Consider the following 12,967-nt stretch of genomic DNA (forward strand, 5'->3'; position numbering starts at 1 on the left):
TATTTTAAATTCTGAATTTATCTTTAAGCATCATTATTTTTATCTTCTACATTTTTTATCTTTTACTTTAATATCTTATCTCTTTAAAAAATTTATCTTAGCTCCTAACCTTCTATTTTAAATTTCTTATCCTTCTTATCTCTTACTTTCTTTAAATTTTACATTTAAATTTCTTATCTCTTGCTTGTAAATTGGGTTTGTATCAGTATAAGTACAAACAAAGTTCTTGTAGATTCGACACTCAGACTTCCGAGTACTTTACTACTTGAGACAATTTGGTGCACTTGCCAATGAGTTAATAAGTTTTTGGTGCCGTTTTCAGAGTCTTTGTCCTTTGTACTTGGTTGTCTGCATATTCCAATTTTAAAACAATCAATTTTAATCTTTTAACTTTTTTTTTTTTTTTTAAAAAAAAGAAGTATCTTTTTCTTGTGAGTTGATGGTTGCAGGGTGGAACCTCAGAAAAACTTGGTCCATGGAAGATATTTTAAAGAGATAGTTTGAGCATGTTGAAAGCATACAATTAAGGTCATTCACCCACCACTAGTAAATTGTGATTTTTGTGGAGGAAAGCATTTCAATAATAATTGGCATCTCTACTCCATGGAAAATTCTTGGTGGGAACAAGAGTTACACCCTTACAATCAATATGAAAAAAAAAGAATTTCTAATATGGAGAATGTGTTTATGTAATTCATGGAAATGTCCCAAGCTAGCTTCAATGCCAATGAAAAATCAATTCAAAATCTAGAGATTCAGGTTGGCCAGAGTTACTCCATGGAAAATTGTTGGTGGGAGCAAAAGTTACAACCTTACCACCAATATGAAGAAGAAAGAATTTATAATCCTGAGAATATGTTGATGCAATTCATGGAGACATCTAAAGCTTATCAACACACAATTCAAAATCTAGAAACTCAAGTTGGTAAGCTAGCAAAAGAAGTGGCTAAATTACCCTTTTTGGTCAAAATGGAAGAAAACTTTGTAGAGGTTGAAGCTCATGAGAAAAGTCTTGTAGAAGAGCATGATTTAAGAGAAAAAGATGAATAAAAAATGAGGAGAGAGCACAACAACAATGGGAAAAGTGCTCATAAGTAGAAATTCAACAAGAAAGTATTCTCCAAGTCAATACCCATCCTCATCAACTGATTGTCAAGGAAGAAAGGCATGAAGAACATGATAAATCTTTTAAGTGTCATTCTCTCCTTGATCACTAGCGCTTCTCTTGCAATGATATGGAAGGCGTTTTTGGCATACATGAGTTTCATTGAGTCTTTAGTTAAGAGGCGAAAATGCAAGGAAGATGTGTTCTATGTGACCTTCATGCCACCTTGAAGGCATTGGACCCGTCAAGCTAATGACGTTAAAGAAACGTTTACTGGGAGGCAACACAAGATTTCTTACCCTATCTCTCTTTTGGTTAATTGCATTGTGTGTTTTTTAGGATAGTTGTGTTATTTTGTTTCTTTATTTTATTTTGATTTCGTGTAGTTTAATTTCAGTAGTTTAATTTCAATCATTGAATAAAAATTGCATGATAGAGATGTAGGAAATGATTGATTGGTTGCAACTTGTTCTGGATAAATTGATGAATGATATATATTGTATACTGATGAGATGATTGTGAAAATTCTGATTCTTGTGAGCAGGCGTTATTGTGAGTGATGAAGTATGAATCAAAAAACACAAGAGTGAAAAGGTTAGCATGTCTGGATGGAAATCATGGTATGGTAAGCCGAGCACTTCATAAATGTCCGGTGAGATGTGTGACCTTATAATTGTGAGAGAACGATTGTCCCTAATTTCTTGATTTTGCATGATTCTTAGATTGTTTGAGTACATACATAAGGTTGAAATGATCAATGCCTTGTTTTTTTTTAAATTTTTTTAGCCACTGAGCCAAATAACTAACCTGTTACTAGAATGAATCCCTTGCACCTTATTGAGCCTAATATGAACAAATTGTCTTTGAAACCTGAGCCAAATGAAATTAATAATGATCTCATCTTAGGTTGTAGGTGAGCACGGGTTAAGAAAAAATTAGTTCTAATTTGGGGGAGGAGGATTCTTGGGTGAAAATTTTTGTTTCAGAAACACTAATAACAACACACATCCAGATGAAATTGCATTATGTGATTAGTTGCTACAGTGACAATGTAATTCAATTTCTATAGTTTCTATTACTAAAATAAATTATGCTTCAAATAAAGAGTTGATAGCAACTATGTGCCAAAGAGATTTGTGTGCAATTAAGAATGCAAGACATGAATGTTGGGGCTATAAAATATAAAGTCATGGGTTATTAGAAAAATATGAGGTAGGGTGCTCTCTTAGAACCTAACTTTGAATCCAAAGAACAACCATGAGTTCCTTATTAGGCTAGCCACATTACAAGCCTAAAAAGCCCTTAGTGATTCACAGTATGTATGTATAATTATCTTAACTGAGAAGAAGTGAAAAGTTGGGAACATTAGTTCAGTTGTTGAATTTAAAAACACTCTTAGCTGAGAAACTCATGCGCTAAGGGAAACACTAGCCTAGTGAGGAATGAAGTGTGGTAATTTTACCTTGATGAAATTTTTATTTGCTAACATTTTCCATCTCCATGTGAATTTCTTCATGCTTTCATCACAAGATCAAGAAAAATGCAAGCTCAAGGGTCATTTATTGAAAGGTTTGACAAGATTTCGCAGTTATCTCATGTGTTGATACATTCAGAACTTATCTTTTGCTTGAGGACAAACAAAAATTTTAATATGGGGGAGTTGACAACTGAAATTTGAGTTAAATTGATAGTCAATTTTGGCTAAGAATAATTACAATTTCTTTACTCTAACGTTGTTTTTGATGAATAATGAAGAAATTAATATCATTGTAATTTTTTATCAGTAGAAGTCAAAAGAAGAAAATTTCAAGTGTTTTTGAGGAAAATTGATGCAAAAACTGGAAGAAAAGTTGGACATTGAGACAACTCACTTAACGCACAAGACAGGCCCAACGCGTCTCCTCGCTTAGCGGCCACCTCACGCTTAGCGCAAAGAAGGCCCAGAAAGAAGCCCAAAGGTGTCCTTAGCACGAATCCCACACCAAGCACGTGATCATCGCCATATTTGCTAAGCCCAAAATATCTGCTTAGTATGTGGTCGAGTGAATTTTAAGCTACCTTAAGCCTATAAAAGGAGCAGGAAACAAATGAGAAAAATACACCAAGACACTGAGACTCAAAGCTCTCCAATGAATACATTCTAAGCCTGAACATCTCTAATAGGGGAAACCTTCTTTCTATGTCTATTATCTCCTTCTCTTCCTTTATCCATCTCTCTTCTTCTATTCACATTTTCCCCTAAAGTGTAAAGTCTCTCATGACAATGAGAGGCTAAAACCTCATTGTTGGGAGCCTAGCAAATAAATTTCCTTGTAATGTAATCTTTCCTAACTATCAATTTTAATGCACTATGAATTTTAATGCAATACCAATTTTTATTGTTTCTTTCCTGTGCTTTATTGTTATTGTATGGCCTGATCATCCATGTATTTATTTTAGGGGTTATAAATTGGGAAATAGTAATTTTTAAAGAATTGAGAAGGGGCATCTAAACAACTCATTGCTAGGGATAGAATGATCTTATTTTTCCTATGCATGCATCTCCAATATTCATGCAATTCACTATTTTATCTCTGCAAAGGGATTTGGGAGAGAGAATAGATAAATTAGGCTCTTCATCATGAGAGATCAGGGTTGAGTATCTTAGTAGATGTGGGTGAAAATGAGAATAATATTAAATAGAGAAACATATTAATATTGCATCAAGGGTAGTTAGACATGTTAGGCCCCAACATATTTCAAATTCTGAATTTATCTTTAAGCATCATTATTTTTATCTTCTATATTTCTTATCTTTTACTTTAATCTATTATCTCTTTAATTTTTTTTTTATCTTATCTCCTAATCTTCTATTTTTAATTTCTTATCCTTCTTATCTCTTGCTTGTAAATTGGGATTGCATTGATCTAAGTACAAATAAATTTCATGTGGATTCAACACTCGAACTTCCGAGTACTTTACTACTTGAGACAATTTGATGCACTTGCCAATAAGTTAACAGTACAATATGTAGTATCTAGACAGACAACATCACTAAAATACCCATAATCAAACACCATCTTTGCATCTACCCAGAATACATATGTCATTCGCTCATTGATGTCCATCTACCATGCATAGAAAAATGATGAATTCTTTAATAACTGTTGCTGGAAGTATTACATCAAACTACCAACTTCCCTATGCACCATACTTTGTCCTTTTTATTTAAGGTAATTCTTTGCATCTAACTTAGTATATTCAACATGAGATACATGTCCCGCTTGTATGCTCATAAGTGAAAATGATTCCTTTTTGTTGTAGTCCAACATCTTTAGCTACATCAATCTCATAAGCTTGAACTTCCATTATTTTACGATGCAAAAAGCCCTTGCATTGTCTCTGAAAGTTGTAATGCGTGATTATGCTCTTCTACAAAGTTATGTATTGCATATTTTCCATTCTTCCCCAGTGTCACTCTAATTCTTGCATAACAATTAGTTCGGGTCTCGACTCTATGTTTGGTAACTTATCCATCTCTTTTGTCTGGCTTCCAAGTCCCTCTTTACATCAAACATATCTACAAAAGGTTATAGCACCATCTTCCTTTCACTTGTTTTGGAATTTTCTTGTAACTACAAAACCTACTTTCTTACTATTCATTAAAAAATTCCCATGTTTCTTCTACATTTTAAAACTCTAAACCAACTCTTGGCTTCCAATCAACATTTTCAAATGTCATATTTAGTACGCTCATTCAAAATAAAAAATAAGAAATAAGAAAAAAAACTTAGCATGATCATAATAGTAATCAGTAAAATTAGTAGTTTCTTTTAAAATGCACAAACTTACAATACCTTAAATGGAAAACTCTGCCCTTTTCTAGCGTAGACACCTCCTTCCTCCGTGTTGCATTTTATTGCTTCCATTTTAGCGTGTAAATCCCCTTCTTTTGTGTGGCCAACTACACCTTAATCATCAAAGAGAGGTTGAAGAAAAATAATTCATCAAGTGTCACAACCCATGTACGCTTGCTATCAGTATCACAGTCTGTAGTCCGCACATTGAGTTGGCGGGAAAACAACGCAAGCTTCAACGGGAAAAAAAGAAGAGCCATGTTTGAGAGAGCTAGCCTTTAGTGAAACAATGACTTTAAGTGAACAGATCTCACCACACATCTAATTTGGCGGTGCTTCTTTCTCTAATTGGAGAATCTCCAATTACCTTGGATGATAGAGGATCTAGATCCTTAAAAAAAATGGTGCTTTAAATATTTTTAAATTAATTCTTACACTTTTTTCTTCTTCTTGCCATACCACTCCATGTTCCTTTTTTTTAAAAAAAAAAAATTACTCCAAAAGTACTCCTAATACCTCTTTTGTGAAATCATTGACCATCGATCAACATAATCATATATCTTTCTTAGTAATGCGTGAATTTATGCCATTGGATGTGGATCCGAAAATTTTTGTGTTGTTTTAAAGGTGAATCTGTGTGTTGAATGTGAATCCTAGATGTTGGAGCAAATGCCCACATCTTTTGGAAGTCCATTTATATATTTTGGAATTTTACTTTTAGGAAGTTATTTTGTTACACAATCTACAATTAAACTTCTAGAAATCACTGTGGAAATTATTAGGATCTATACCGGTATTTGGAACACTAAAAATTAATTATCAATTGCTCATAACTTACATACCTCTCAAGGGCATCATTCTTTAGAACAATTACTTGATATCACAAAAATGCACATAGAGGCGTATATGTCAAGAACTAGAGTTTCCTCTTAATTTCTCCTTTCTCACCAATTCTTGGATGGAGCAATAAGCTGTTAGAGAGCATTGAAGCTAAGTGGATTCTCGCTCTTCTATAAATAAATAGGTAATTTAATGTTCATTATGGATATATATTAGACTTATTAAGGGCCTGTTTGGATGCAGCCCAAAAGACCTTCTAGTATCTTATCTACTAGAAAAAGGTTTTTTATTTTTTAAGAGTGATTGATTATTAATTTTTTTAACTTTTACAAAAGTAAAAGCTCTCACCAAACCTTTTCTTAAAGCTCAAATTTTTAGCTTATGAAATTATTACCTTTTGAGAATCTATTCCCTAAATTATGCTTAGATAATGATGTCCTTAAAAAATTTCAAAATGATAAAGCATGCCCTCCACATTTTCTAAACCCTCAAAGTCTTGGTTTCTCTCTCTTGTTCCTCACAAGTTACGCGTCTCCCTCCTTCATTCCTCAATCTCTCTTCCGATTTTCAATTTCTCTTAGTATCATTCTTAGGTGTGTACTATTCAACTAAAATAAAGTTAGTGCTAGTTGTACAATTGGTCCTTACATCCCTTGATCTCATTGCACAGTTTATAGAGTAGATTATGCTACAATTGTTGGGGGTTTGTGTTTTGAAAATGACTTTCTGTTGATGGTGGTAGTATTTTTTTGGTGTTGTTGTTTTGCTAATATATTATGCAGGTTGATACACTAGCAGTTTTTACTAGTTGCTAGATGGTAGAGTCTTATGTAAAACTCTCTTTAATTTCAACAAATGCATCTCTTTAATTGTCTCAATATTTGTCCGTCCATAATTTGATACATTCCTTGTCATTAACGTTGCCATGTTCACTTGTTCTAGAAGCACAAATTTTGTAGTTAATTTCATGGGCAACTTATCATTTTGTATCATATGTTGAATTGAAAAGAAACAAATTTATTTATCAACCACGTGCTGCTCCTTTTAATTTCTGGAATCTAAGATTTTAACAGTCTCTATTTTGTGTCTCCTAAAATTTGGGCTTGGGGTAAAAACATTTTCACTGGTTAAGTTTTTGTTTTACATACCATCTTTCTGGATAGAGAGATCAACTCTTTGATGTATTGAAATAACCAATGTATGTTCTTCTATCCAAGTCTCAAATTGCCTAAAAATTATTTTCTCCGCTTCCTTCTAATGTTTTTATAAGGAATCTCAGGGTATAAGCTGTTCATGGGGATTTTTCCTTGGTTGATAAAACGGTTGGGAGCTTAGGATATAATTTCAAAGTATATGACTTGAGAATTAGAATCATTATTTTTTCTGCAACTTTTTCTCTCTATAAAAATAGCTGATGAATTGAAAAATTATAAGCTACACTGAGATTGTTTTATTAGGTTTTGTACCCTCTAAAACAACTAGTTTTTTGAGGTGCGATTCTCCCAAAACTCTTATAAATTAATATTAAAGCCTTTCATAATGTTGCATAGCCATAAATGATTGACCCAGGATCTAAGGAGGACTGCATATGCCGAGCATGGTGGGACAAAGCTATTCACTTCATAATTTTATTGGAATTTTTCTTTTCTGCTAATTTCTTCAAAGCTTTTATGTTGTTGCAGCATATTCATGATTCATACTTAACCATATATATCCAAGTCCTCCAGGTAAAAGACAAAAAAATATTAAAAATAGTAGAAAATAACCATATAATGAAAATATTTTCTAAGTAAGACGAAAGATGTAAGAACGTGTGATTATTTAAGAGTCCTAGAATATCATAGAAACTAAAAGAGCATTCAATTTTAGCAAGTCTCCTTGATCTTAAGATAACCTATTATTCAATTAACTCATTACCACTGTTAGTTAAACCTAATACTTCCCTAAAACCTAAATTGGTTTATCAGGCATGTTTATTATGCGAAGCTTCACTAGCCAGGCCATATAGTTTAACCCTGTGTTTGGATGATGCAATCTAAGTGGGTAACGTAATTTTTAAGGTATTTTAATTATTAATCACTAAAATGCTTTGCCAGGGATCAAAACTCTGGTGAGAAAGTTTTTGTTGAAGAGAAGCAAGTGACAAATGAACAATGGAGGGTTAGGATTCTGTTTAGGTGAAGATGGAGAGATAAAGAATGTGGAATTTCACAAATTCCACCTATTTTAGTGGAATTTCAAATTCTGAATTTTACAAAGAATTAAAATGCCGAGAATTCTTTAAATTCTAGTTTTATAGTATCCCAACTAAGCATTTAAATTCTAGTTTTATAGTTTTAAATTGAAATACCGACAATTACATTATCCGCTTAGATTGCATCATCCAAACACAGGCTAAGAGAATTATAATTGCATTCATTTTGCAACCAATTATAGTCTAATAACAATGTCACTATCAATCGACATTATATTAGAATTGCAAGTTGTAGGGGTTTAGAACTTCAGTACTTGTATTGTGTTGAATTTTTAATTCTTGTGTTGTGTATCCCTGCTCTGCAATATTTTTTAATCATTTCTTGGAGTGTTTTCTAGAATTTATTCATACACAAACCCTTTTTTAATTGATCTATCAATCATCATATAATATAGGATTTTAAGCTACAACATCGTGCTAGTTAATGTGAGATGTTGTGCTTTATTCGAATCTTTGCTCGATTTCGCCATCTCTATTTGTAAATTGCAATCAAACTTGGATAAAGAAAAACACAAAGAGAGAGAGAAAATAATGTCTTTTTCTTTTGTAATTGTAACTCTTTGCTTTTGGGTTAATTATTTTTGTTCTTAAAACGTAAAAGTGTGTACCTGGTTTGGTGAAGTGTTACTAAACATTATGTCTATTGATTAATGGTTTCTTAATTATGAATTAATTAATATAATACAATTTGGTTAATTTGTTCACGAGTAGGAAAAACTCTTTTTTGCCTTTTTGGATGTGGTACTTATTGTTCTCCTCAAATTAGTTATATTAAATGTTGAGTTGGCAGGAAATTAATTGTCATCAAATGAGTTTGTTGTAGCTAATGATGACGATTACATTACATTATAAAGTATTGATGTTTGTTGTAGTTAATGTTATCAATTACTTCATGAATTATACATGTTGTGAAAAATTTATGTAGAGATTCAAGCATAACAAACCATCATTGGGTATCTGAAATTCTTAATGGTCATCCAATACATTGTTATCACATGTTTAGAATGAATAAACTTGTCTTTCTTGAATTATGTGATATCTTAAAAATCAAGTACAACTTAAAAAAAAAACTCGAAATGTCAATATTTATGAACAAGTTGGCTAGTTTTTATACATGTTGAGTTAACCAGGTTCTATTAGTAATTATGAGGAAAGAATATTTAGAAATTTCCATAGTGTCTTAGAAGCTATGTGTATGTTTGCAAAGAACATAATTAAGCCTGTTGATCCATCATTTAGAGACACTCCTGATGAGATTATGAAAGATGTCAGATATCACCCTTATTTTAGGGATTGTATTGGTGTAATAGATGGTACTTATATATGAGCTTCCGTTCTTTCTCATCTACAAGGAGTCTATATTGGTCAGAAAGGTTACACTCGCACTAATGTCATGTCATGGCTTTCTATGACTTTAGCATTTGTTTCACATTTGTTTGAGTAGGTTGGAAAGGTCCTGGACATGATACTAAGATATTTATGGAGGCTTTACGTAAGCATGCATTGCATTTTCCACATCCTCCTCAAGGTACTTAACATATATATATATATATATATATATATATATATATATATATATATATATATATATAATGTTCTAACATGCATTATTGTTTTACTCTTTAGGTAAATATTATCTTGTTGATTCTGGTTACCCTACTTTAACGGGTTTTCTAGGGCTGTACAAGAAAACTAGGTACCATCTCTTGTAATTTAGAATTGGGCCAACAATCAGAGGGAGAGTTGAAGTTTTTAATTATTATCATTCTAGTCTTTGAAGTACAATTGAACGTGCATTTGATTTATGTAAAGCAAGATGGAAGATATTGGATGATATGCAACCTTTTACTTTGAAGACACATAACCAAATCATTGTTGCTTGCATGACTATACATAACTTCATTCAATGAAATGACAAGAGTGATGGAGAATTTGATTCACTAGATGAGGATAATGAATATAAAGATAGTGATGAGGAGGAAAGTGAAGGTTGCCCTAGTACTACAACATAGGAAGAACTGAATGCTCGAAGTACTTTACAAATGGAACGATTTAGAGAATCTCTAAAAAATATATTTTCAACACATTTAATTTCTCTGTTTTTTAAGAATACAAGATTGTATGTTTATGGTATGAGTACATTTGAACAATTTTATATTGGATGACATTATTGATGATAATATTTTCAGGTTAATGACATTTTATAATTTATATGTTATAAATTATAATTATATAGATAATAATTAAATTAAAAATTAGAATGTAAGTGATAGCATTACTAAAACAATAATGTATTAATTAAATTTTAAATATGAAAATTAATTATGTAAAAAGTCGTATAATTATATTTTTACAAGATACATTTATTTTATTTTTATAAAAATAATTATTTTTTATCAAAATTTCTAGAAAATATACAACAATATTTTAAATAAAATGATAAAGTTAAAATAGTTTTATAAATGAAATAGAAAAAGAGTAATTTTTATTATTTTTTTAATAATATTTAATTATTTAAAGTATTTAATTATTAATTTTAATAATGTCAAAGCATATAATACCCTCTTTAGTAATTTTAGTTATGTAAAAGACATGTTACAATTTCATCTAACCATCATATTATTTTAAATAAACATTTAAAAATTATCATCCAAATATCAAATTAGCTTATGTAAAAATAACTTTTCAGATAAGAGTTTCTTGAATAAATTATTTTCATACAAGATCTTCTACAGTAGTGCATTCAAACATATCCTAAGTCCTACACAAACTCGATCAATACATTTTCCTACCTATTGAGCTTAACACAACATTGATAATAGACACATTATGATTTCCAAAACCCAAATTTGATCACTTAATAATAATTAAAATTGAGTCAATAGGAAACAAATATATTATGTCATACATCAAACTCATATTTTAATAAAACAAAAACACACCAATTAATAATAGATCAAATAAAGAAAATTCTAACAATATATTTTTATATTTCAAAATCAAACTTTTGGAAGTCTATTTATATTTCAAAATTAAACCTTTGGAAGTTTCTTTATATATTTTTGAAATTATAATTCTGGAAGTCTATTTATTATACATTTCCAAAATAAAATTTTGGATCTATACAAATGGACTTCCGAAAATTTGTTTTGGTAATATCTAACAAATAGACTTCCAAAATTATAATTCCCAAATATACAAATAGATTTTGAGAACTCTAACTATAAAATAAGAAATATATTTAATCTTGAGAATAAGCACTCATTAGGGATATTCTTAGAGAAATAAAAATAAGACATAAGTGATGCGTTTAGAAAAATGGGTGCAGCAAAAAGTAAGTTGCCATATTTTTTTACAAGCTAAATATTTTGGACCTACCCATATAACCTGTTTTTTTTTTTTTTGCCATTTTTGCCTTTTCAGTAGCTTCATTTTGAAAATTATATCACTTATTTAAAGGTCTCACCACTTTTTTAAATCCCTCCGTACGAATCGTCTTCAAAGAGTTTCCATTGGCCCATGAAAAAATGGTGGAAGATCTTTTGTAATGATTAGAGCAATATTGCTTGGTAATTTAAAAGTAAACATCTTTGTACAAGGGAAATTATAAATTATTCATAACATATGTGAAATATATTAAAAGGTGTATTTACAGTCTTCAAATTTTCAGAAAATTTATTGTGAAAATTAACTAACTTCCAGAAAGAGATATTTTTCCATTTTAAAAATAGTGGCAACATATTTTACCATTTCAATAGACATAGGACTATAAAGTGACCAACCGGTATCCTCCAGGGGTGTTCAAAACAGACCCATACCGTTTGTAAATTGGTAAACCAAATAAAAAAAAAAATCGAAAATCACTTAAATTAAAAATCATGAAAATTGAAAATCTAAAAAGTTGTCTATTTTTTTTATTTGACTTTTGGGCATTGTAATGGTAAATAGAACCAAAATAAATTGTATATTATAATTATATCTATTTTATCATGATAATTAATAATAAGTATTAAATAAGTTTTTTTTTGTTTTATAATGTATATTTTATTTTTATTTGTTAAAAAAGATATATTAATATTGTTAAAAAATAATGTTAAATATTAAGTAATGTACAAATTACTATTATCTTATAAAAAGATTTGATAATAACATTTTATATTAATGCTAAATAGATGTGAAAATAATAATTTTTAACTAAAATATGTTAAAAAAATTTAATAAAAGTAAAATTTATTTAAAAATAATATAACATATATAATAATTATTTAAGTTTAGTTGATAGATTTAAATTATGATAATAGATTTCAAATTTAAAAAACTGCAAAATTAAAATGTACCAAACCTCAAAAAATTGATTTGGTTTGATTCAAAATTAATACTATATTTAAGTCGAATAAAAATAAATCACATCTTTATTATTTGTTTGATTCGGATAATTTTTTGTCTAAGAAACGAACGAAATCGCACCATAAACATGCTTAGTATCCTCGTATAAATCACTGAAACAGTTGCGAGAAAATGATGTTAGAATGACACAGTTTATACATGATAAAATATCCAGGAAGCTTAAAGATTTGGTGGAAAAAGGTTAGGGAAAAAAAGATTCGGTGTAAAATGGTTTTCAGAGCTTTTGCATTGTGTGCAAAGACCATTAAAATGATAAACAGACATCTCCATAACTTAGTGCAGCGATGGAAAATTATACACTAGAAATGAAAAAGAGGTCACTTATTTAGTTAGAAAGGTATGCAAAAGGAGAGAATGGGAAAAGAGCGAAAAACTCTTTCGAGATAAGGAATATATTTCCATTATGATTCAATAATATATTTGTAGACAAAGATATGTATATGGAAGCTACACGCATAGCTAATGATATTCAGATAACAAATTTTTTAATCGGCAAAATAAACATATAATGTAAAATGTGGAACA

The sequence above is a fragment of the Glycine max genome, chromosome 1 (genome assembly GCF_000004515.6).
Source record: "Glycine max cultivar Williams 82 chromosome 1, Glycine_max_v4.0, whole genome shotgun sequence".
Taxonomy (NCBI): Eukaryota; Viridiplantae; Streptophyta; class Magnoliopsida; order Fabales; family Fabaceae; genus Glycine; species Glycine max.